The following is a 27952-nucleotide window of genomic DNA, read 5'->3' as shown; positions in this document are numbered from 1 at the left end:
ACTGAGGGACCTAATTTGTGACATGTATTTGTTGAAACAGCATACAGAATTCCTTGGTTCACATCTTAAAGAATGCAAATTATTATACAATGATAATAAAGTTTCAGTAAATAGAAATCAAAACGAAAATTTACTTAAATTACTTTAGAAGGGATGGTTTTTTAATTTGTTCCTGCCATGATGTTAGGGACTAATGTCTGAACTGGACATTGAGAATGTTATTCATGATCGGCATTTATAGATTCATCAAAAAAAAGCTTAAAGGCAGTGTTGTTACATAACTCGAGTAAGTTTTCTTCTACACCCGTATGCACATGCTGTTGAATGAAAGAAACATATGAGAGTGTGTCAAAAATTTTAAAAGCTATTAAGTATGATAAACACTCATGGAGAATCATTGCTGATCTGAAAGCAATAGGGCTTCTTCTTAGTCTCTAGAGTGGCTTTACAAAATATATGTGTTTCTTGTGTTTGTGGGATTAGTTAGGCTACAGATAAACACTACGCTGTTAAAGATTGGCCAAAAAGAAATCAGATTACCCCAGGAAAGGAAAATGTCAATATTCCCCTTGTCAAAGCAGATCGTATTATTTTACTACCTCTACACATAAAACTAGATTTTCTTTTGGTTTTATTGGTTTCATTTTCACTTGCAATTTTCTCTAACATCAGCAATGAATGCTGAATGCTCTTGTCTATTCTATAAAGTTTTTGCTTAACTTTTTGTATTCATGTCAAACTGAAAACTTCCATGGAACACTCTGAATCTGTATAACTGGCCTAGACTAGTTTTTAAATCTTCATCTCCTTTTAATTCTAAATTCATCTTTTAGCTTTTAGCTTTCTGAATCTATTACAGTGAAAACTACATAAACAAAATTTCATTGAGATGAGTAATCACAAATTCTTAAGAATTCTTAAGATGATAAATTGTTAATGATAATGAATTAAAAGAGAGAAATTGGAGAGGTTTCACTACTTGTGAAGTCATAAATCTTTTGCAAATCACTATATCCAGTAATTAATAATGTAATAAAATTTTAAAGAAATGCAGTTACAGAACAAAGTTATAGAACAGTTAATCAATGCATTTTATTTAGAGCAATATATATATATATATTGGTTTATTTTTATATATAGACTATTTTTTAATTTGCTTAATAGCTTAAACCATGGTAAATAAAATATCCAATCTAAGACTTATGCATGCATAAACAGAAAAGCTACATACACTGAATCAAAACAACTAATACCAATATTTATTAACCAAACAAATTTCAGCATAATACATAAAAAATTGGATATAAATACAATTAGTTAATTGGTTAATGAATGACTAGATCCTTATAAAAACTAAAATTCCCCTAAAACTTCAGCAAAAAACATTTACAAAATTTGGGAAGGCAACTGAACTTGATAAATTTCAACATATAAAACAATGATTCTTAAAATGTTTAATTTCGGTTAATTACTCTCTAGTAAATAAAAATTTTTTTATACACATAAAAAAGATTAACAGATTTTACTACAAAACATTAATAATATCATAGACTTTTACCATACATTAACTATTATAGTTTGTCAGCACTGACAAACTCCAGCTGCGTACAAAATCCTTTCATGTCTTATATGATAATTGCTACGTTATGTCAGGGTCTATGAATAGAATGGTTGTAAGAGACTTGATATGAAATTTCAATAATTATTTTGCCATAGGTTTCATTAAGAATGAAAGTGCTACAGTAATGAACGTAGTAACACTGTACTCACCAAGAGATTAAGGGGAGTTATACGATACAGAATGAACTACAACCATTATGTATCATTCTATGAAAGCAAAATACACATTTATTTATTTTAGAATAGTTTTAACAAGGATTTCCAACTGAGTGCAGGCAGTGTATACAACTTTATAATAATTTTATCAAACATGGCCCTGGTATAATTATATAATTAAAAATAAAGAACCCACTTATCAACAATTCTTCTGCATCTGTTCAAGCGCTTTCAGAATAAAATTCCATCATCAGGAACTTAAAAATTTTTGTTATAATCTTAAAAACTAAAACCACCAATAGTGGAAACATTTATAATGACAGGATGTTAAGTCGACAATCTTAAAATATATGTCAACCACTGTTATATTATGTTACATAAACAAATTTACATGACAAAGAAGTTTTAGTTTTATTACGAAAACATAAAAATGTTTAAGTCCCTGATAATGGAATTTTATTCTGAAAGAGCTCGAAGAATGTATATATAAAAGAATTGCTGGCAAGCGGGTTCTTTTAATTATTAATTGTATAATAACTTTATTTTCTACAAAGAGAAACATTTTTCAAGTTGGCAGTACCACTTAGAAAATTCATCAGGAGAAGAGTTAAATTTTCATAAATTAAGAACAAACTTACCGAAATTACCCACTTTTTCCCAGTTAATAAATTGTTGTTTTTCTACAAATTAAAAAAAAATTGACAACTTTATAACAATATAACTAGTGTTCAATTTGTTCAAAACAACCGCAAATTCTTATAAAAGCTAGATTTTGTACTTTCACGGAAATCATTTTTCAAAGCAGTGGTACTATCAACACTTCTACATAAGCAATTCAATTAAAAAAACAAATGTGATGTGGTATAACAATTTATGGCTTAATTATAATAATAAAAAAAACAACAACCAGTTAACACTAGAGATTTCTGTACGTGCATACTAATTCTACTTCAACTGGTCAACTTCATATCAATTTTGCAAACCGGTTAATTTATTTAAAAAATTGAATTATAGTAAATTTATTTTCATGTTAATTTATGGTTAATTTTATGACAGTTTATTTAAGAAAGTGTTTGTCAAACTTTCAAACCACTTTTGAAAGTGGTTTTTAAACATGTTTAAAAAAATATATAAGATCAGAAAAAGGTAAGTTAACTTACTGTGCCTTTACAATGTCTATCCTAGTCTTCACATGTCAGTGAATAAATGAATATTGCAAAAGCAACACATTAGAGTTGCTTTCTCCAAGTGACAATGTTCATTTACTATACATCATAATAAGTCCATGATGCAAACACATGGAAGGTGTGCTTTATACCATTGTGTAAACCGAATATATCACCATTCACTTGGGTGAACTTGGCCATTAAGTACAACACTGTATTTAGCTCACTAAAGAAAGCAATGAGAAACAATTTAATTCATTATAAGTCTGGAATGAGATACTTTTTTATTCTTGAGAATGGCCATATAATTGCCATTCGCCAATTACAGATTGTAATTTGCAGTTTGTATCTCAGGTGTCAGGCTGCTGATAGCTGTGACCATTGTTATGGCATCTACTTTTAGGCAGAAAAGATATTTAAAAACTTATATTTTATAGCTTTTTGGATAGTACTGGCTATTATGGTAGATTTGTCGTTTAACAGGGGACTTAACAAAGGGATCTCACTATATGTCATATGTTTCCTCTCCATTAACCGAGTTTCATGATTGAAATAGACAGGATCAGCTACACACAACTTTAATAATAGTAATACATTTTTAAGGGGGAACAATGATACAGGAAATAGAGTAGAATAAAATAAAAAATACAACAAAGTGGAATAGAAAATTAAGGAAAAATCTCAAAGAAATTGGGTGAGAAATAACTAACATATTCATAAAAAACAATGGGTAATGAAAACATCTGTAATTAAAACCAAAAATGTCATGGTGAGTAAAGAGTAGGAGAGAAAGATAAGGTGAAAGTCTGTCAAAATAGTTCCAACTACGCTTAAATTTTAAAACTTTAGATTATTTTGATAAAAAATAAGATTTATTCCATGCAAGTTAACTTAATTTTTTTTTACAACAGATGTTCTTAATTTTTAAAAAAAATTTATAAAAAAATTATTATACCATGAAATTAAAACTAGAAAATTTATAAAATAACAAACACCAAACACAAAAGCTACAAATGTTAACTAAAATATTTGAAATAAAGTAAAAAAAACAAACTGTAAAAATTTGGCAATAATAAATACACTGCTTGGCTCTATATCAATACATATATATATATAAAGAACAATTACTACTATTTTTATTATTATTGCATTTTAGTTAAAACAGTATCACCTGTAAAAAAATTTCAAATAAGACATTACACAGTTGATTTTCTGGATTTTTTCATGGTATTTTCTGAATTTTTTCACTGTATATCCATGCATATAAAAAATGTTTTATTAATTACTTGTCTAATTGGATTCCACCCAACCTTTTTATAGTGGATTTAAATTTTATTTCAACAAAACTGATATACCCAAACAACTATAGGTATTTTTGTTTTTCACACGTTCTAATCTTTGTCACTATTAATAGGTTTTATCCTACAACCTTCCATTACCAAATTAACCTTAGGTGCCTTAATATGAAATACATATGATCCCAGTTCTTAAAGTGAAAATTTCTACAATCTTATTATTTTTTTTACTAAACCCCTTATATTTATATTTGCTTTTTTACTCATTTCCTTTACTTATGAGTTTTTTAAATGGTTATAAATTAACCATCAGGAAGTTGAAAAAAATACTTCATTTAAAATACCTTAATTTAAAAACAATAGGTAAACTCAATCTTAAAAATATTTAACACCTACTTTTATATACGGCAAAGAATAGAATGATGAATTTGCACCATGAAAATAGGAAAAAGTAGAGTACTTTTTTATACATATTAGTATAAATATTTAGTTAATTTAAATTGAATGACTAAAATAAAGCACTGAATATTTTTTAACATAAAAATGTTAAAAACATATCCTGAAACTGTACAATTAATGATACAAACTGCTTGACAAAAATGTTTTTTTTAGATTCTGAACTTTTACTTTCTATTAGTAAATAATTTTCTGAAAAATATAATGGACTGTTACAAAATCTGCCTTTCATTGTACTGGCAACTCAAATCATTCTCTCAGCACTCCATGCACTACACATTGTGCGGAAAACTACACTTGCTACGTGTTGTTCCTAACTTGTTTTGAGATTACCTTTACAGTTATATCCAAATTAACCAGCAACTGTTTTTTCCCTAATACAATACAACAATTACAAAGATAAAATTAAGTAAAACCTTCTAAATACAAAAAAAAATTAACACTGTAAAAGCCTAAGAGCAGCTCTAGCTTTATAATAAACTTATAATCCTAAAAACATGCAATATCATATCATCCTACAAAGCGTGCATGTAGCGTGCAAAAGCAAGCATCAGTTACATATTACACCATCACCTCTCCTTTTCCCCCACCACCAAAACATCAGTGAGGGGTGTGATTCCCAATTTGGGTCCTTCAATGTCATCATCATCATCATCAATATCACCTTCAATGTCATCAATACCTTCATCACTACTTGGTTTACCTACAACCACCACATTATAATCTAATACATAACTTATACATGATAAAATCAATTACAATTTTATTCAGATTACAGTCATATTAAGTTATTTAACCAAAGATTATACTTAAGATACAAATAAAATATTTTTAAGAATTTTTTACCATAGGTAACCGATATATTTATATAGTATTTTATTTATATATGATTACAGTATGGAAAAACAAAGAAGAAACTTTTAAGCCCTCCTTTCACAGTCGCTTTTCATAATGCTTGTTCAGTAATATTTAAAATCTCAATAAGTTTTTGATTAGTTGAATATAAGAATTGTTCTGAAAAACTACAAGTTTTCAATTTTTCTGTAATAGTGGAAAGAGTAAGGACTTCTGCCAATTTTAACTGTATATACTAAGGTGAAAAAATAAACTCTTAGTTACTAAAATAAATATGATCCAGCGATACAACCCAACTCTCATTAACAAAAAATCAAACCAAATTACTATTATTTTTTCAGGTCATTTACACTACATACTTGTCATCCTTTGAAAACAACACAGCTGACACAATACAAAGGAATACATACTGAATGGACATTAGTGCAAGACAGGATTACTTCAACTGTTACGTGCAACTAACCATGAATAAAGTGTTGCCATCTGACAAGAAGATTAAAGTAAAATTTACCTGTGCATAAAATATACACCCTTATTCTAAGAATAATTTATTTTACTTATCAATGAGCAGTACTTCTGTATGTGAACAATTACACTTAAATAGGAATGATAACATTTTATTTTCTATCTGTAAAATAGGAGGAAATTTACAGTGCACACTACTGGCACAAAATACCCTTACAGACATATTAACTTCTAAAATAAGTAAAAATTAAACAATGTAAGTTACTGCCAATAACATACATACTGAATTATAATTAACAACCATCCTCGTGATTCTTAAGGTGAGAAATTGTATAAATACTTAAACATAAGAATAATCAATTAAAATATTTTAAAAAATGATCTTACTTTTAAGTGTCATCCGCCTACTAGATTTCCTAGCTTTCTCTGATGATAAAATATTATTTAAAATACATTGCTCGGCATAACAAAATATGACCACACTTTTAAAAAATGTTATCAAATGACTTTCAAACTATGTGAAAATTATTCTTAGAGATCTTTCTGGAGATAGTTGTTCAGCTTCTTCATCGGTAGAAGCTGGTTTTCGTATTTCGTTTTTTATTATTTGATGTTACTAGTAAAGAGTAACACAGCTATTTAATGGTGCTTGACTTAAAAATGGAACAAAACCTTTTTATTAGTATGTTGCATTGGGTGTTTAATAAACTAAATAAAACAAAATAAAGGTTTTTAAAGAATTACAACATGACAGCATATATCAGGGTTTCTTAATTTTTTTACGATGTATGCCGTTAACAACAGAGCTGCTGGTAACTCCAGGGGCAAACGAGTTTACATAATTAATTGTAGAAGAATAATTTCTACATAGTTCTACCAGAATTGTGAACAATTATAACTCATAAATTTAATTATAGTAGAGACAACAATTGTAACAAATTGGGATAAGATAACACTTAATATATTATTATATTAATTGTTCAATAACTCAATGTACCACACTGTTTTATTGTTGGAAAAGTGAAAATACTATAATACCTTTAAATTAAAAAAAAAAATTAAAGAAATTTTTACAATATGCTATATAATCTTTAAAAGTAGAAAAAAATATTATTCAAATAGCACATTTTTAAAAATACCATTCATACAGAATATTAAGGTCTTACTAAAAATAATTATTATTTTTGTTTTACAATTCTGGAAATTCAGATTTTCAGAGACAAATTTTTCAATTTAATAATCTCCAGGGTTCCTCATTAAATACACAAGTTTCTGTACTTATTTGCATTATCAAATTTTAAAATATAACTCATTTAATTAAAATTAATATTCTCATAATCATTTGTAAATTTAGTTTTTATATGAGGCTAATTGTAAATAAATAATTTGCAGTTCAGGCTATACAATTATTCTAGGATACAAGCAAAGAAATTAAGTATTATTATTATTATACACAGCCCTGCAGCTTACAGGTAAAACATGGACTTGATTTTATGTAGGCGCTTATATTAACAAGTTTTCTAATAGACAGATTGGCTTCTACTTACAGTACTAGTAAAAAGTCATGAAAAAGAAACAGTAGAAGGAAGCGTGCACTAAAAAAATACTATTTACAGCTAAAATTATGTCATATAGTTTTCATTTTAAGCATGATACAGAAATAATATTACAAATTCCAGGAATATCACCAATATAGTAATGGAAATTAATACTTATCCATAAATACTTGATATATCCTGTTGAATTGTATCACAAAGTTAATCTTTCTAGATAATACTAGGAAACAAAAAAAAATTTTTTTTGTCTCTGGAAGAAAAGTATGTGATTATGGTAATATTTTTTCTCCTCAATTCAAATATGATATCAGTTTTTCCCCATCATGCAAGGTTTCTGAGAGACAAGCATTTATAATTTTAAATACTTCAATACTTTCTGCATTCTTAACTACAGAATATTAAAACATTTGACTCTTCTAGAAAGTACGAAATGACAATTCTCTGTTCTATTTTGACTGTGAAGCATCTCTCTTGATGGTCCAATAATAATAATAGACCAGCATTAGGATCATTTGCCTTGATACCTCTTTTCCATAGCTGAAATCTCCTGATGAAATTGCTCCCCATGCTCATCTCACTCACTGTACCAAGATTTTCCAGGAAGAAATCTAGGTACGAGTGCTGGAATTGTGCTTTTAAGGAAATATTGCAACTCAAATTTTTATAAGATCACTGACAATATCACAGTAATTTTCCTTTGCCTTTCAATTTCCCAAAAAACTCTGAGTAAAATTTTTGAATACTTGCCAAGCTGCATCCTCCAGTGGATTCTATAGTTCCTCAAACTTTTCATCATGCATTAGTGATTGTCTTGTGGACCCACAAATATATCTTCTTTAATTTTTGCATCACTCATTTTTGGAAGTACATGAAACCAGGATTGTTGTCCATGGCCTTGATGAAATTCTTTGTTAATTCTAGTTTGATACAGAGGCAGATACACAATTTAAGGATTACACAATGGGTCATCTTTCATTTTTTCTGTTCAGGAATGAGTGATTTGCATTTAGGCCATTCTTTTCTAATGAAATGGTTTTTTTCGTCCCTTCTACACCATTCACACAAAAAACAATAGTACATTGTGTAACCAAGCAGCAGACCAAGAATAAGTGCAATTACCTTCAAATACTACAAATATTCCATTCATACATTTCAAGCTTTTCCAATATAAATTGAAAGTTTTCATATGTTTCTCTTATATTAGCAGAGTGAGCCACAGGTACTGATGGGAATTTATTGCCATTATGCAGAAGTACACGCTTTAAATTAACTTTAGAGGAATCAATGAACAAGTGCCATTCTGTTGGGTTATGATCATTACAAAGTGTCTACATAAGAGAAGAAATGTCATTACAAAACACTAAGCCATTTTCTTCAGAAAAATATTCTTTAAATTCAGAATGACGATTACGATAAGTACATATCTTTTGTATTCTTTTGAAGAAGATTTCATCCTTTTAGCTGGCACGCACACATTTCAGACTGTTTTTTGCCTAACATTAAATCTCATATGAGATTGTTAAGACTTTCTTGAGTCAGTAAATTAGATACAGATGAACTGCTTTGTTCAAAAGTTGTATCACCAGAATCTGTTTTTTTTTCTTCCTAACTTTCATCAGACTCTGAGCTCTCTTCAACTAATGTCACATGTTCTGGAAACTTTGGTTTGGTCAATTTTTTGCAGTGTGGAACTGGTCTCATTGGAGATTGCAAGTTAGGTATACCACTGCACATTTTTATTTTGATGTAATCCCTTTAATATTTGTTAAGCAGAAATAATAGTCAGGAGAGTGATCTTTGGGTTCTCTCCAAATCATAGGGATAGCAAATGGCATGTGGCGTGTGCCATTCTTTCCGTGCAGTGAGAAGCCTAGAACACAATAAACAACAGTTATGTGGGGCCCAGGCTCTTGTTTGGTCCATGACTTTACACTCAAAATAAAGTTCATAACACTCTTTTACTAATGGAGTAAGCTTTCAAACTCTAGGCATTTTGAACTGACTAATTAAAAGAAATAAAGTTGTAAATAAGTTATACACAATTCAGACACACAAAGCATTCACAATGACATGTTTACTGGTTCACTACTATCTCACAACTGGCATCGTTCTGATGAATGTGTGCTACACTAGATCACATATCTATACACACGTCTAAACCTGCATAATAATAGCTATACATATCTATACATATGCGTACATATCTATACACGTCTGAACCTGCATAATAATAGCGACGTTACCCATGAGTTAGCTTATTTGGTTCCATCATATATACAATGCTGTACGAGCTTTTACTTGACAACGGACAAATGGATGAAAGAACGTTTTATAATATTTAAAAAAATTAAAAAAACTGTGGGTGATGAGAAATTCATATTTCAACATCACCCGAATACATATTTGAAAACAGGAAGAACTGCACTAAGTACATTGCATCATGATGACCAGTGTAATCGCATAACATTTACATATTCCTGCCCTGAACTGTAACAAATGCAACATCTGTAACTAATGACCTTGTAACTCAACGTATAAAACCATCCCCTTGACTACAGAAAAAATGCTTTCAGTCAACATCATATTTCAGTTTTCCAATAATCCAATATCCTTCCAATAATAGTCATACATTCAGTATTCTCAATGCAATCAAAACAATAAAATGTGCATGGTAGGAAGGAAAAAACAAACATATTAATAAAAGCTCGTACGAACAAAATTTTGCAGATAATATCAAAACCAAAATAATAATGAAGATTAAGCCCCCCCTATGGAAAACCCTATATGAAAAGGACAGGGTTCACTCTTTCCTTTTTATCAAACTTCATGCACAAAAATCTACAAATGTAAGCAGATATAATGAAGACTTAATGTGTCAGAACTAACTAAAAAACTGAATGATTTTTTTTTAATAATAAACAATGGTACAAGCAAAATTATAGAAACCGTACATCCTATTATAATAAAATTTTAACTCAAATCAACTTTGTATCTCATTGAGATACAAAGTTAAACAGCTAAAAATAAATCACACTTTCGTTGTTAGTAAATCCAAAACTAATGCAGTTGAAGGAATAAAAATCATTCTACTTATTTCTTCATTTATTTGCTTATTTTCTTATAATTACAATCATACTGTATCTTTCCCTATAAAAATAAAAAATAAATATATTTATTCAATTTATAATATTAACAGATTACTATTGTGTATGTAAGTAGGTTGCGTTAAACACAAACTTGTAAAAGTGCAGATGGATTTTTCAGTTGTTTAAGGTTTAGAAAGTTTAAATTCAAAACACTAATTAAAAATATTCTCCAGAGTTGCTTAAGCTATAGGGGCTTACTATTATGATTTTTATGAAAATAAAAATAATTTTTTCATAGTGTAAATCAGTAATTATCAAATAACTATTGTTCAAATTGTTTTTCAGTTCTTCATTATTAATTTTCAGTTTATTTCTTATTATAGATACAGTTTAATCTTAGGGATGCTAGGGCACATGTTAGTTACATCATAACTTATCATTTTCGTTTACAGTTAAACTATTTAATTTTTAATTAAATTGTACCCATTTTTTATAATATTCTTATTAGGCAAACTGATTTTAGATCTGAATATTTTATCTATTATTTTAGTAATAAAGTAACAACGAGCAGATTTGAAATTAATTAATGGTCATATTGGGTTATCTTTTTTATGTATCTTTGGAAGACCAGTAAAGTTTTAGGGCCTAAACTTACTGGTTGATCTTAAGTTATAGATAGATAATATTATAACTATCATCAGAAATATATGTCAACAAAATTATTTTGAGTTTAACAATGAATTTTACACTCAACATAATACTTTACCCGTGTGATTTCCATTATCGGCTCTATTATGGAGAATTATATTTACAGAATAGTATATGGGATTATCCATATTCATAAAATTTAATTATGGGTTCGTTATATTTTGGTAGTCTATGAACCTGTTATGAATAATGAACAATTAGTAATTTAAAAAAAAAAAACTTAATTCCTATCATAATAATTTAAAATTTATCTTCGAAACTGACAAATACAGAAAAATAAATTTTTAGATGTTGACAGAGAATTAGTAAACGCAATAAAATTATAACAGCTGTATATAGGAAACCAACAACAACTAACAAAACAACTATAAACATAAGTTCAAATCATCCTTGGGCACACAGAATTAATACATTTACAAACATGTTAAGTAGAGTAATGCATTACACACATAATAATAAAGAAAAACTAGATTTAGAAATAGATATAAAATGTATTGCAGTAAAAAATGGATGTAACTCGACATTAATTGATAATATTTATAAAAAACAAAAATTAAAATCTAATAATGAAACACTGTTGATACCAATAAATAATAAAAATGTTGATGAAAATATTTATGTAAAATAAATGATCCTAATAATTTGTATGGTATCTATAAAATAACATGCAATGATTGTAACAAAATTCATATTGGGAAAATTAGAAGACCATTTAGGGCAAGGTTTGCAGAACATATGATCTTATAAAAACACGTTAGGGTTCTCCAATCTTGCAGACCATTTAATAATCACTAAACATTCAATCACCGATTCAGATACAAATTTAAATATGGAAGAAAAAGTTTAACTGATGATGAGGGAAAACCTCGAAAGCACTATTAAAACAAAAATTTAGCATAAGGTAAGAAGCATTATTGAATTCTGTACTCTTGGTGTTTTTATACTTTTGTGTTTGAAATATATATAAAACCTTTATACTGACAGTGGATGTGTGGGATAGAATGGATGTTCCAGCCACCTTGGTATTTATGTCCCTCTGTCAGTAGTGTCATGTCAGAGCAACAGGTTCCATCATTAACAAGATACCCTCCAAATTTTGACTAAACTGGAAGCACAGTTTAAGGATATGACTGTCACATGTCAAGTCTACGAACGGGCCAGTAAATTTAATGTCACAATTGGCATTTAAGAACAAATGTGTAATGGAAATTGGATTCCATCGATCCATGACTCTCACTGATGACAGCTGGCATCTTATGGATGATGAAATTGCTTCAGAAGTGGTATTAGTCATATAAGGAAGTGCCCGTTACATTATCACAAAACACCTTGGATTCTACAAAGTCTATGCAAACAAGGTGGATTACAAGACTTTTGTCACAAAATTACGAACAAGGAATATAACCAAAGGCTGACAGGGAATTTGCCAAATGCTCCTGAGGGAAAACATTTTTTTCATCGTATTTACATGATGAAACATAAGTCCATCCCTACAATCCTATGTTGAAATCAGTGAGTATGGAGTGGCATAGGAGTGGAAAGCCTTGCAAGTAAAGGTGGAAACATGTCTGTCACCTGGAAAAGTTCTCGCAACCGTCTTTTGAGACTGGAAAGGCATCTTGCTTGTCAATTTTCTTCACAAATGTCACATGGTGGTGCTGCATACTACTACCAACTCTTGCACAAAGTGAAAGCTGCCTATAGGATCAAAAGATGCTGTCAGCCAATCAGAGATGTGATTAACCTTCACTTCAACACCAGGCCTACACAACTGTTCCATGTTCCAACACTTTGGAAAAATGGATAAAATTTACTGGGAAACCTCAAAAAAACAACTCTTGTATAGTCCACATTTATCCCCTTGTGATTTCTTTTGGATTTGGGCCATTGAAGATGGCACTCACTGGGAGGACACTGATTCCAGAGTGATGAAAACACTGAGCCAGTTGTGCACAACTGGCTCTAAAATGTCCTCAATCTTTTTATGAAGGATGGATCAACAAGTTCCCTACATGTTGAGGAAAATGTACAAAACTTCAAGTGACTACATAGAAAATTTACAAATATTTTTTATTTTTACTCTGTACCAAAAAATGTTAAACAAAAGTCCAGTTTATATTTGACTGATCTTCGTATATAAAGAGTAAAATGGATGAAAAATTTGAATTTTTAGGTATTTACAGTAATAAAATTAAGAAATATATAACCAGGCATACCTTAACAGTAACTTAATACAAGAAAAATAACAATAGTCTTAATTATGACCTAATTTGTTATCATTTGTATATGAACATTGTCAAAAGCAATCTTATAAACATTATATAATATTGAAATTCAGTATTACTGTGTACTATAAGTACAAAAATATAATAATATATGCAAATACAGAACTGCTTTTTATAATATTACAAATGATGAATTTAAGCCTGTGCACGCATGCAAATATTAAATTTGTCTAAATTTACTTTTGCAACTTTTTATTCCATTGCAAGTCAATCTTGGAAAAAATGTTCATTAAAGTAAAATTAGAATCCTGTGTAAATATGATACTATTACCAAGGTTGTTTAAACAATGAAGAAAATGAATTACAGATACAATAATCACCAGTGACAAATTTGCAGTTGTACTGTTGATGAAAGCAAAAAAAATCTTCCACCATATGTCTGACATTTGTTTATAGAATTATTGATGATAAGATTGAAAAAGTAAAAATAAATAAATACAGATAATTTGAAAAATACTAATGACAAAATACTACATGTTATCTTCAGTGCAAAAAGAAGATTGTAAGAATTATAAATTTTAAACATCAATGTCAATTTATTATGTTTTAGATGATATATACACATAAAGAAAAAATAGTTATTACATTTCAGACTTTACTTGAAGCAAAATGCAGACAGATATGGGTCACAGTTTTTTTGAAAAGTACTAGGCAAAATATTCTTAGTTTGTACCGATCTGGTTAGAGATCTACTTGTCTCAAACGAATATTCAAGAGTTCTTTTTTTGTATTTTGTAATGTTCTTTTAATATAATAGCGATAAACAAATGCGAACATATGTATATAGATACACTACTTTATCTACAATATTCAAAAGTTGCTCTTACATTAATTGTTAAAAAAAGAAAAATAACAGTAAATTATCTTTAAATTAAATAGTTTTAAGTAGAATTTATAAAACAATTGCTACATTTTTTTATTTTACAGGAGACAATAAAGAAATTGCCGGTAAAAATACTACATGTCAGCAAAACAACCACTTCAATTAATACTAAGAAGATAAATCAACTAAAAGGTTAAATTAACTACGATTAACTACACCAGTAAATCTGAGTTACAAATCGAGATGGTAGAAGAAAACAGAAAAGATTGGAAGAAATAAATTAAAAGATTTCACTTAATAAAAGTAATTTATATTTCACAATCAAATCTGAAGGATCAAGTGTTTTACTCTAGTAATTGATTTAATTGAATTATCAATGGGTAAAATAAATTCACAACTAATTATCAGAGAAAACATAAGAAATAATATAAAATTATAAAAAAAATTTCATGTAGGATATAAATATATGCCGCATTATTGTATAAAAAATGATTTGATGTTTCTTATAAGAAAATGTAGGAAAATACAAAAAAATAAATTTGATCACCAAACTAAAAAAAAAGTACTGGAAATGAGCTTACTCATTTATAGAAGTGACGTAAAACCAGTGCTAAGTTATTCATTTACAGCAATTAAGAAGGTTATTCAAGAACATGGTACTTATATTAATTAATAATAATGTCACAAACAACAATAATTAAATCTTGTTAAAAAAAAAAAAAATCTAAAAAAGTTTGTAACAAACCATGCTATGATAACATTAAAATAAAAATGGACATGAATACATATATATAAAAAAAGTGGATACAAACCCTACATGCAACATCTTAGAATGATATCATCGATACACCCTGATAAAAAATAAAACTAATGTTATCACAGACCTAATATAACATATTTAAATCTAATTATTTACTGTTTAAGAAGCAAATGAAAATAATTATTAAAAAAGGAGAAGAAAAATATTTCATAATAAATACTTCTGAAACTAAGAAAATAATAAATATATATGCGTGTAAATTAATTATCATAATAAAGGAGTAAGATTAAAGAATATAAGGATTTTGTTTTTTCTTGATTATGTTCACATAAGCCATAACAAATTATGTACAAGTAATGTGGATGATATTATATAATAAAAATAGCTTACATTACTTATCAAACCCACCTTTTAATTTAAAGGCTAACACATTACTGTTAAACCAAGTAGATAAACATGTTATGCATAAATTTTCTTAATTATAGACTTGGGTATTAAATTTTAATACTTATTGTAAAAATATAATTATTAATAGATTAAAAGAATGTTTTGTTCATTTTTTTTTTATTGTTATTATTATTAATAAATAAATATATTTAAATTTAAAAAAAAGTTAAAAAAATGGTGAGGCCAGATTCAAACCGATGTGCCTTCCTTTGTAAGATCCAAATATTTCATCGATTAAAATTTTATTTGGTGATTTTTGAGTTATGTGAGATACGTACATACAGACGTCATGCCGAAATTAGTCAAAATGGATTTAGGGATGGTCAAAATGGGTATTTCTGTTGAAATCTGAAAACTGAGATTTTTCGCTATCACAATATTTCCTTTACATCGTATAGGAAGTAAAAAATTAACATTTATGATTGGATAACTTATCTAAATTACAAAATATTTCGGTCCTAGTGTAGGAGGTATATGACAAAATTTTAGAATAACTATTCTGTAAAGATACAACAGTTACAGACAACTTACTATTGTATTAGGGTAGTAACAAAACCGAAAAAAGTAAGATATCACTAAAAACATTTTCACGATTAAATTTAATAATCATTATTTTTGTAAATTTTTGTGCTTGATCATGTAAGCATGATTCCTTCTTATTTATCTTTCATTTGTTATTTCTTCTTCTTACTTAAAAGAATAGATTATTTAAACATATTTCCCAGCAGTTTCTATTAGTTTTCTGTTCAGTTCAGATAACCACCATAGATAGCTCCTCACAATTCTTACATATTTTGTTTCAGTGAAATAAATCTATTCTATCGTAAATATTTGTGTTTGCATTAAAATATTCCAGCACCTTTATGGTATGAGGCATTAGCATTCGAAAGTAATCGAATGCAAGAATCACATGTGAACACTGGTCGTCTGAACAAAACACTGGTCGTCTAGAGATTTATCTCCACAAAAATATTCAATAATAAGTTCTTTCATGTCATATAGCTAAGTAACTAATTGTTTATTACATTTATTTATTTACATCATCACTGATGATACCTTTTTTTAGGTATTAATCTATTATTCACTTTCACAATGGTTATTCATTAACCATTAAACTGAGAAATTTATAAAACTATAATAAAAGTATGACACAATCCAATGTAAAATTGAAGAATTAGATTCTGATCCCATTATCGCTAATGATAGGATTCACATTGGGGAGAACTCTTGCATGCCACAGAATGTAATTGAGGTCATTAATAGATTTCTATAATTTTGATAGCCAGAGTTTGTCAAAATACATCTAATGTGCTAGGCAACCCGATTCAATTGTTGCTGAATAAGTAACCAGTATTTGATGGTACTTTATTAGAATGGTAATATTATTTCATTATGTTCAACGATCGAATGCACTCAAAAGCTGACCTTTCTGATATACAAAAACTACATCCCCTTATTCTTTCTTAAAAGGCACTGCATTTGATATGGTAAAAAATTTATCCATTACCAATGAGAACTATTCAGTAGGTATCACTTTATTAAAAAATAGATACAATAATATATAATATCTACATATTGCCATTCATCATGTAAATAATATATCTAGCACTTATCATTTTATTGTAATTTGTTCATCTGTAACTCATTTGCCAACTGATGCATTTGAATTGACTAACACAATCTTTAATTTCCAAAATGGACCCTATCACAGACTGTGGAAGGAAAAATTATCTCACACAATTTCCCAGTTTTCAGAATTTAGTCAAATTTCTCAAGAACAGAAAACAACTACTGGAAAATGTGTCTGTTAATTTGGATTCTAAAACTAGATCGAGTTGTCACATTAAGACATAACCAAGGTAACTAACAATAATATTATAATAAAATTTTACAAATACAAATCATTTGATTACCATTCCAAACCATTTGTTTGTTACATGTGCAGTTCAAACCATCCTATTTACAAATGCACAATTTTTGAAGACTAAAATATAAGTAATCGAAAGGGAGTTCTAACAAAAAAAAAAAAACCATTTGTCTTCAATCGTCTACATCCTGGTCATTTTATTACACATTGCCCTAGTAAAAAAATATGTCTGTAAACTTTGTTTGAAATTACATCATTCAGCATTCTTTACTTGAAATCACAAGCTTAATTGTTCATTGATTCTGAAAAAACCCATTCTTCAAAAATACATTTAGAAATGTACATAGAAGATTTGTTGTTAAACTCCCACATAAACCAGAAATTGTGCTGGGTGAAACAATGCGAAATGAAGATTTTTAAGTTTGGTAAACAATCTTAACCGTAGTCAGTCTCTCAAAAGGAAGTATACTGAATTCATAATTACAGAACCATATGTATTTAATTACCACATCAGCTTAAAGAAACAAGTTGTTTTATGATGGTTCTGTTAAATCATCAAACAACTTGTCTATTAATGATAACTTACAAGTTGGTCCTATTGTCCAGCAGAATCTCTTTTCAATAATACTTAGATTCAGGTTACATAAGTATGTTTTTACAGCTGACATTGTGAAAATGTTAATACAAATTTTAGTTAGGTCAGAAGATAGTAGTAATCTACAAAGGATCTTACTAACAGAGGATTTCACTAACAAAGAATTAAAATACTACGCTTCGAGAACTGTGACTTACAAAACAAATAGTGCATCATTCCTAGCTATGAGAGGTCTTGTTCACACAGTGAAAAAATAAAGATCAATTTCCATTTGCTTACAAAACCATATTAAATAACTTCTATGTTGAATGTATTACAGGATGTGACGATTTAAATATGTTAAAGAAATTAAATGCAGACATAACTCATTTATTAAATCAGTTTGGGTTTTCTTTACACAATGGTTCTCTAGTGATTTGAATCTCTTTCCATTAAACACTAATTGTAATATCTTATTAAACAAGGATGAAGATGTTTGCACATTAGGAATCCTACGGAATAACCATTTTGACAATTGGATATTCAAATTTATTAAACAAAAACTGTTATAGCATTTTTATGTGGGCCAATAGTATTTTTATGTGAACATTTTATGCAATTATTATTGCAAGCTAAATGTCAATAGAACGACATATTGCCTATCATTTATTATCTTGATGGAAATATTTATACATCCAATTAAAGTCAGCTTGAGCAATATTATGATTAATAGATTTAATTCAATAATTCTCTATTCTCTTTTCAAATTCATGGATTCACAGATTTATCATTGAAAGGTATATACGAGGGGCATTCAGGACAATCAGTTCCCATTCAGGACAAGTTAGTACCCAACTTAATGTCAGATGCTTTCATTACCACATCACAGAGGTATAGCAAAGCAAATTTTTTTTGATAACAGAACAAATTTTAAGGCCACAAATAACATTCTCCATGAACTGTTATTTACAATAATATTCAAATCAATATTATTATTATTACAATAATATTCAAATCAAAGGCATCCCAACACAATATTCAGATCTTTGAGAGGGATAGATTGGTGGTCATTTATCTCTCAGTTTTCCCTGTACTTTGGTGGATTGTGGAAAAGCGGGATAAAAAGTGTTAAATATTATCTTTGTCGTATAAGAGGACAAACTATTCTTAAATTTAAAGCGATATCTTCTATCGTACTTCCAAACTGATGAAGCTATTTTAAATTCACGCCTGCTAATTCTTCTGATCTGAAAGATCCACAACCATCAACGACCGAACACCTTCTCACTGGATCTGCTATTAGTTCAATTTCTGACTGTGATGTCACTGAAATTTCTATTGATTGTTTAGGCCAATGGCAATTATTTAAAAAATTTACCCAGTGTGTTTGGAATAAGTGGTCAAAGAACTACTGAAATCAATTGCAACAAATTGCTAACTCCTAAAAGGAATGTCTGAGAGGGAGACTTAGTATTGATAACAGACAAAATTTCTTTCCTCTACAGTGGGTAAACACGGTCTAATAATAAACACATTTGCAGGAACAGATAATTTAGTACATGTTGTGGATGTCAAAACACCACTCAGAATATTACAGAGACCAGTACACAAGTTATGTTTATTACCAATCATAAAAATTTGAACTGCTTTTTTACAATTTCCTGTTCCATATTTAAGAGGTTTCTGTGTAATTTAATAAATCGTTAATGACTTATCCATTGAAAATATTCAATTTTTCAAATTGTTCATGCCATCAAGACTATTAGCACCTTAAAAGGTAAAACACCTTTTAAGGTTACTAACACTGTCTATTTGTTTTAATTCAAATTTGTTTATGATATAATTACTTGTTCTACGCACTTATTTAATTAATAATAATGTTCACTTAACTTATTATGATGCTTGTTAATATAGACAATTACTCATTTGCTATTTATTGTTATTATCTAAATTAATTTTTATATGTTGTTTCTAAATATTTGAAAGGAAAAAATCATATGATTTTTTGAAAGCAGTATGTTCGATCACGTAGGCATGATGATTCTTATTTACTTTTCATTTGTTATTTCTTCTTCTTACTTAAAAGAATAATTTATATAAACATACTACCCTGATACTACCCAATTTCTGTTCAGATGACCATCGTATCTGTGTTAAAATGTTCCAGCACCTTTATGGTATGAGGCATTAGCATATTAGCATTTGAAAGTAACCGAACACAAGAATCGCACATGAACAGGTCATGAATGAAAAAGTGGTCCTCAAAATTAGACAGAAGTAAAAATTTAAGAAAAAAAAATCTTAAAAAAGTGTTAGGGAAAATAAAATCATACAAAAAAAATATTGACAATCAATAAAAAATGTAATATTAAAAATGAAATATTAAGTAAATGTTTTGAAAGCAACTAAAATGTTTTTTAAAAGAAATCAGAAGAGGGAGATTTAGTTATATGTCAGAATTTTGTACAAAAATGTGTACTCACAAAAAGTACACTTGGTATATTGGTGCCACACACACTAAGCCACCTAGGTTAATTTAATTATTTTGTGATGAAAGTAAACCGTAGGTGAAACTTAGGAGAATAAAGGTTAGAACATAAAGAGCAAATAAAAATGAACTTGAAGGATGTATTACCATATAATCCTACCCTAATAAACGGCATTTGTATGTATATATATATATATATATATATATATATATATATATAATCATACATACATATACATTTTTTTTATATATCCCAAAATTTCTATATACCAGTGGCAGAAATAACTTCCCAGTTTGAAGGGCTAATAAAAAAATACGTAATAGATTTTAGTCAAACTTTTATTATACCATAATAAGAATTATAATTGCCATTTATTGTATATCTAAATGATTAAAGTTTCAGTTACTTAAAAATAATATCATTTAAATGGCGACCGTCATTGTCTATACACGACTGAAGCCTCACTCGGATATTGTGCATTACTCTCGTCATCTCTTGTGGAATTTCCGCGATTTCGTGTCGGATAGCAGCTTTGAGTTTACTCTTTAAGTAGCCCCATAGAAAGAAGTCACAAGCAGCAAGATCGGGTGAATGAGCTGGCCACGGCATGTTACCTCGCAGTGAGATTAAACGCCCTGGAAACATTTGTCTTAGGACTTCCATAGATTGTCTTGCTGTGCGAGCGGTTGCACCATCCCGTTGATACCATACAACACGATTTCAAATTTCATTCAGTTTTGACTTCAGGAAGTTGTTTAGCATGTGTACATAACGTTGAGACGTAACTGTAACTGTTCGCCCTTCCTTCTCAAAAAAATACGGGCCTATGATTCCAAAGTCTGCTACAGCACACCAAACTGTAACATGTTGGCTACGGAGAGGTCGCTCATGCAGTTGTCTAGGATTATTTTCTGCCCGATAACGAAAATTTTGCTTATTGACATAACCTGATAAATGAAAATGCGCTTCGTCAGATGAGAGTACGACTGCATTGTTTGGAACATTTTCAAGGATAGCGTGACAAGATGCAATACGACTGGCTCGATCACGTTCACTAAGTTCCTGCACAACCATTATTTTATACGGGTGGAAGTGCAGGTCTTTGTGTAAAATTCTTCTCACTGTTCGATCAGCTATTCACAAGCTGGCAGCGTACCTACGGGCTGGACGCCTTGGAGATCGTCTAACTGCTTGCTGGAGTAGTTGAACGTTCTGTGGAGTTCGAACGCTGCGAGGTCTACCGCTCATCTGATTTTCACGATTCAAATGGCGTATATATCAGCAGGTTGAGTGCTAACTGCTTAACGCTCTTGGTTATCCGGAAATTAAATCACTTAGCCCTATGTTTTGATTGCACTCACCCATCGTAAAACCAACTGATTCGATCTTTCGCTAAATACGCTCAAACCTGTGCGCTAGCACAGCTGTACAGTATAAACTTATTTAGACTATATGTAGAAATAAAAAAAACTTTTTAAACACCACTCTTATATTAAATGCACTAAAAAGAAGAAAATAAAAAATATGTAAAAAAATTTGTTAAAACATCACACTATTAAATTAAAACGCACTAAAATGTAAAAAATAATTTTAGGACGGTATCGCACAATGTATTTGACACAACAAGCTTTGACAGTGATATGTAAGATTATCTGAAAGTCATAGCTCCAAATTAAAAATTTGATGTTTTTGCCAATCTTTTCTTATGTGATGAATGGCTTAAAGAGTGGGGAGTGCAAACACGCATAAGAAAAAAAATTGGCAAAAACATCAAATTTTTAATTTGAAGCTATGACTTTCACATAATCTTACACATCACCATCAAAGCTTGTTGCCAAATCCATTCTGAGATACCTTCCTAAAATTATTTTTTTATCTTTTAGTGAATTTAATTTAAGAGAGGTGTTTTTAAATTTTTTTTTACATACTTGTTATTTATTTATGTGATTTGTTTTCTTCATGAAATAATGAACTATAACCAAAAAGTAGGCACCAGAATTTACCAAACACTAGCGGAAAATCCTGATTCATTAGTATCAATTTCTAGAGTTAAATTTCTAATTTAACTTTCATTATATCAGTTTTCATCATTCAAAAAAAAATATTTTTACACAAGAGGTAATCAATTTTTAGCACCTAATAATCCTATTCTGAGATGCCATCCACCAGGGCAACCCGCCCGGAGGGCCTAGCTGTGGAGGGGTGTCATAGGCCACCTTACAGGTAGTGTAATAATATATATGTTATTTATAAATGTCATGAAGGTATATTAATTTTTCCTCCATACAATTTCCCGGTTTAATTTAAAATTGGCACAATATAAATCAAATGGGGTAACTTATCATTCAATCTATAATTTGTACCTAGTACACCCCTAACAGAAGCTGCACTGTACAAAATAATCTTCACAAATAAATACTGATAACATTGATGAAAATCAAACAAATCATTATGCTGATAATTTATTTTAAGGAAGGAAGTATTTATTATGTATTTATTTATTATCATTTTGTCTATAAATATCTCTTTATAAAAGAGTTAGTAAGTTGTTAAATTACATTAAATTATATAATATACAAATAATACAAACAAAACTAAAAAAATTAAGTTTTTATCCAAATAATAATATGAAATTAAAAGATTTAAATGATTATGTTAATATATTAACATTGTTATATTAATAAATTAATATTTTTAATATATTTTATAAAAATTTGTTCTGAAGAAGCAGAGATGAAAGTGAGGATATTTAATGTAGGTAACATTGGATAAGTGAATAAAAATCAGTTTTAATTAAACAAAAAGAATTACGCAATTCTCATATCACAGTTATAAAAAAAGGCATAAAATTTATATAATTTTCAGCAATTAAATAACTTGCAAGAAAAAATATTTTTAAAATTCCAAAAGAAGAGAGAAGAAAATCCAAAGATAAAAGTACAATTGCATATGACATTTTAAGAATAAAACTTCCTAAAAAAAATCTAAGATCGAGTACGCCAGTAACAGCAAAGTTAATAATAAAGTAACTTAAAACAGAATATTGACATTATAGTTTGTAAAAATTACAAAGCAATCAAAGAATATTATTCATAAGAGGAAAAGATTGTAAATAAATTTACTTTTATTACCTTGAATATAAGTATACATCTTTTTTATGTTAGCATAATATAAAATTTCACAACAGACAAAATACAGACCAAAGATAATTGACAATGAAATTCAGCTACAAGTATATTTTCTTACTGATGAAATACTGTTCAACTATTTAACAGCAATTGTTGGCATCTAAAATATTTTATAAGTTCTACAGTTTCGTTAAAATTAAAACCTACATTTTTAACAAGCTGGATAAACTATTTTAAAACATTCATTATTTAAATAAAAACTAGTATTTTTTAAACGGCCATTAGTTTAGAATAGAATATCAAATCCATTTTGTAAGCAGGAAAATTTAAAACTATTTCCTTAGTAGTAAGCTAATATTGTAAAAACAAATAGAAATAAAATGAAATGAAACAATGATATCATTAGGTAAAAAGTACTTTTTATTGTTATAACAAAAATAATTTCTTAATGTATATTCATCTAAATTTAATACCATTCTTTTTTCATATTTTCAAACCATTCATGTAAAAAGATTATCACTTATGTTTTTTATATCAATTTTATCACTATAAATGAAATAATACTAGCATTTTACTAAATTCTGTAGTAATTTAAACATGCATAAGTAAATTTTATTCAAAACAGCTTGTTTTATCAGCTTAAGGGTATGTAGTTTAGTAATGTAATGTGTAATGTAGTTGCAAAGCACAAAATGTATATTAAACAACATAGTGCTAAATGAACAATAGTAAGTTATAAAAATAAGAAAAAAATAATAAGTCATAAAAATAAGAAAAAAAATAAGTCAGCTTACCTTCAAAACCCTGATTATGATGTATTTCACGTGGAGGACCTTGTACTTCATTACCTTCCAACACGGCTAATAAACACTGATGTATACAAATATACTGCTGTTCAGTCTGCACCATCCATACTCGTTCTTTTCGCATAGCATAGACAATTCCGAATATATCCACTGATCGGAATGGTTAATCTGTTGTAATATTCTATCCAGTGCTATAAGTGTACCAGATCGACCTACACCGGCACTGTGAAATAAAACAAAGCTAATTATCACCATTGAAAAAGACAATAAAACTATTTAATTTAAAATACTGATAATACTAAAAGCTATCGTAACAAACAACTACTATGCAAAACACTTATCTCCGTTGGAAATGTTTTGTTCTCTGTTATTATAATTCTTTTATAATTAAACTGTTATTAATGAGAGTTTCAGTTTATTTGAAAAAAAAATCTGTACCGATTGTAAAGCATTACATTTAAAAGTATCCAGTTTTTACCCAACAATGCATTTTAACTTTAGATATTTTCAAAAGAGATTAAATTAATTACACATAAAAATTGTATATTATATATAAAAAATATAGAATCATTAGTAACACTTTTATATTAAAATTTGAGCTTATCTGTACCGTAGCTAAAAAGGAAACCATTTTAAACAGTTATGTTTATAAGAATTTTTTTAAAAATTTCATCAGTGCAATATATTCCTAAAGTTCCACTTACTTTGTGGCGCATAGGGTATATTCCAATAACATACCAGTAGATCAACAGAGAAATTGTAGAATTCTTTTTCATTAAATTCATCCACTGACTATTCATTCTGAATGAATCTTGTTATCAAATTTAAGTTTAAATATTCTTATTTAACACTGCATTCTAAAAACCTCTATACTTTCTTTTAAGACCTAATGTTCATTTATTACTTGCATTATTACTTTCTTTTCAGACCTAATGTTCATTTATTACTTGCATTAGTATATGTCATTACTAATAGTAACCTTTAACATTTCTATTACAGCAGTAGGCATGAATGTACTTGTTTAAAATACACGAATAAAATACCTATCGACTATCACTAGTGCAAATGCAGAATATTTTTTTAATTGAAATCATTTTTAATAAGTTTGAGAATGACAATAAAATATTACAGAAATAATTAATTATTTAATTATATATGGTACAATTATTATAAGAAACATAATATACATAGACAGAATATGTGTTTATAATCTATGAATACAGGAAGATAGGATAATTAAACACAAACCTGCAATGTACAACAATAGGCCTTTGATCAGCCCCAACTCTTTCCCTAAACGCTCTGACAAATCTCACTCTAACGTTTGTGGAGGACTTGGGACACCAAAATCTGGCCATGTTGTGAAATGAAAATGTCTGATTACACGCTGTTGATCACCCTATAAAAAAATTAACAGAGTTTGATTATTTTCATAAAACACTATACAAAGAAAAAAAATTTCACAAAGTGCAGTTCAAAAGTAAGGGCTGATTGTAACAAAATGAGAACGATTGAAAAATGAAAAATTTATTAACGGTTTCAAATATTTACATATTTATTTTTCTACTTAAATTTCTGTTTCAAACGCTTTTGATATATCATGAAACAACCTTCTTCAAACCCACTGCATAAAATTCTGCCACCTAGGATAGCAGCCAGTTTTACACAGAGATTTTCAACTCTTCACTTTCTTTGAATCAAAAATCTCCCATCCACTTTTGAATCGTTTCTATTGTGCATGCAACTGTATGTGGATGTGTGTTATTGTGAAAAAGAACAATATCTGATCTCAGTATTCCTTGTCGTTTGTTTTGAATGGGACGACACAGTTTAAGAACTGTTTACAATAAACTTGTGATATATGGATGTTCCAGGTTTTATGAAATCAATCAGATGCACACCCTTTAATCCCAGAATACAGTTGCCATGGTTTTACTTTGAGACTGGGCTTGTTTGAATTTTTTCAGTTTAAGTAAACTGGAATGAAGCCCCTGCATGGGCTGTAGTTTCGTCTCGGTAATTACATACAAAATCTATGTTTTATCATCGCTGACAATATGAGAAAAAATTCATCTCCCTTGAAGTTAAAGCGGTTGAGAAAGGCATGTGCAAATCATCTTGTGAGCACTTGTCAACATTTTCGGCATCCATCACGCACACATCAGCCTAGAGTGTCAGTCGTGATTCTCAACAATGTTGTCTTTGAAACTTGCTAATCATAAAGCGACGATTTTTTCTCACTGCATTCACACGTTCAACGAGTTTGTCAGTCCAGACAATAGGCCTGCCGCTTCTCTGTTCATCGTGAAGATTTGAACAGCCTTCCTTAAAATCATGACACCGTTGCCTCATTTTTCTTTCACTCATTGCAGCGGGTACACAGGTTTAATACAATTAATGGTGAATTTCGGCAGCATTATGTTCTCTTGTAACCTAATCAGTGATCATACAAACAGGCAAACAACAATGAACTGACAGCAATGTGGCGGTTACACATGTGGTGGTTGGGCTTTAAGTGCTCAATGGACATTTAAAGCTACTGCAAATATGCGAACCAATCGATGTTGCAAACCACTATTTATCAGCCCTTACTTTTGAACTGCGCCTTGTACAATAGAATACTGTACATCAAACACTAATTGTATATAATATGTAAATTATCCAGCTACATGATGATTTAAAAAAAATTATAAATAATATTTCAGTAACAGGTCTGTTTTTGCATCTTCTTTAAAAATGAAATAAAACTATTTCATTATTATGTCCGTAATTGAATTGAACAATATTTTATGTTTGAAATTCCTAGTGTTTAGACCTACACAAGCTATCTACATAATTAAATTTTGAAATACTTAGTAAAAACAAAAAAAACTACATATGTATATAGAACATTGCAAATCGTGTTCAGGAGACTCTAAAATGTAAAGTTGTGCTTTGATCTACGACTTAAAACCTTCCCTGGGAAAACACACAATATGACAATAATTCATTGAAAACATTTCTTACTGTATTTCCGATAGGTTTACATCACAGGTTACAGGTTTTATAATTAAAGTGAATACTTGTTCTGTATAGTATAATTTATTTTTTTGAATTTTTGATACAGCTCACCATCGACATTAAATTGACGAAGAAATAAAATATTAGGATTTTACAATCCCCAGATTTCTGATTGCAACATGCCAGAGATCAATCATTCAATCATATAATCATTGCTTTAGCAAACAGACATATATGAACATGTGCATATGCGCATATGTTATGAAAAGATGAAAACTTATCTGAAATATTTTTTCTAGATTTTAACTTCCAAATATATAATTATTTCATATTACTAAAAGACTATACTATGCTAAGCAATGAATAAATGTCAATACAAAATTCTAAGAAGTTTTTTTTTATACGGATTC

General features: G+C 28.8%; 1 pseudogene; it reads right to left on the bottom strand.

Moving 5' to 3' along the window:
- Nucleotides 1-27952, bottom strand: part of LOC142331042 (tyrosine-protein phosphatase 10D-like) — a 170091-nt pseudogene that overhangs the window by 42577 nt on the left and 99562 nt on the right.

The sequence above is a fragment of the Lycorma delicatula genome, chromosome 10 (genome assembly GCF_047948215.1).
Source record: "Lycorma delicatula isolate Av1 chromosome 10, ASM4794821v1, whole genome shotgun sequence".
Taxonomy (NCBI): Eukaryota; Metazoa; Arthropoda; class Insecta; order Hemiptera; family Fulgoridae; genus Lycorma; species Lycorma delicatula.
The sequence above is the reverse complement of the archived record's forward strand: the minus strand, read 5'-3'. Positions and strand labels throughout refer to the sequence as shown.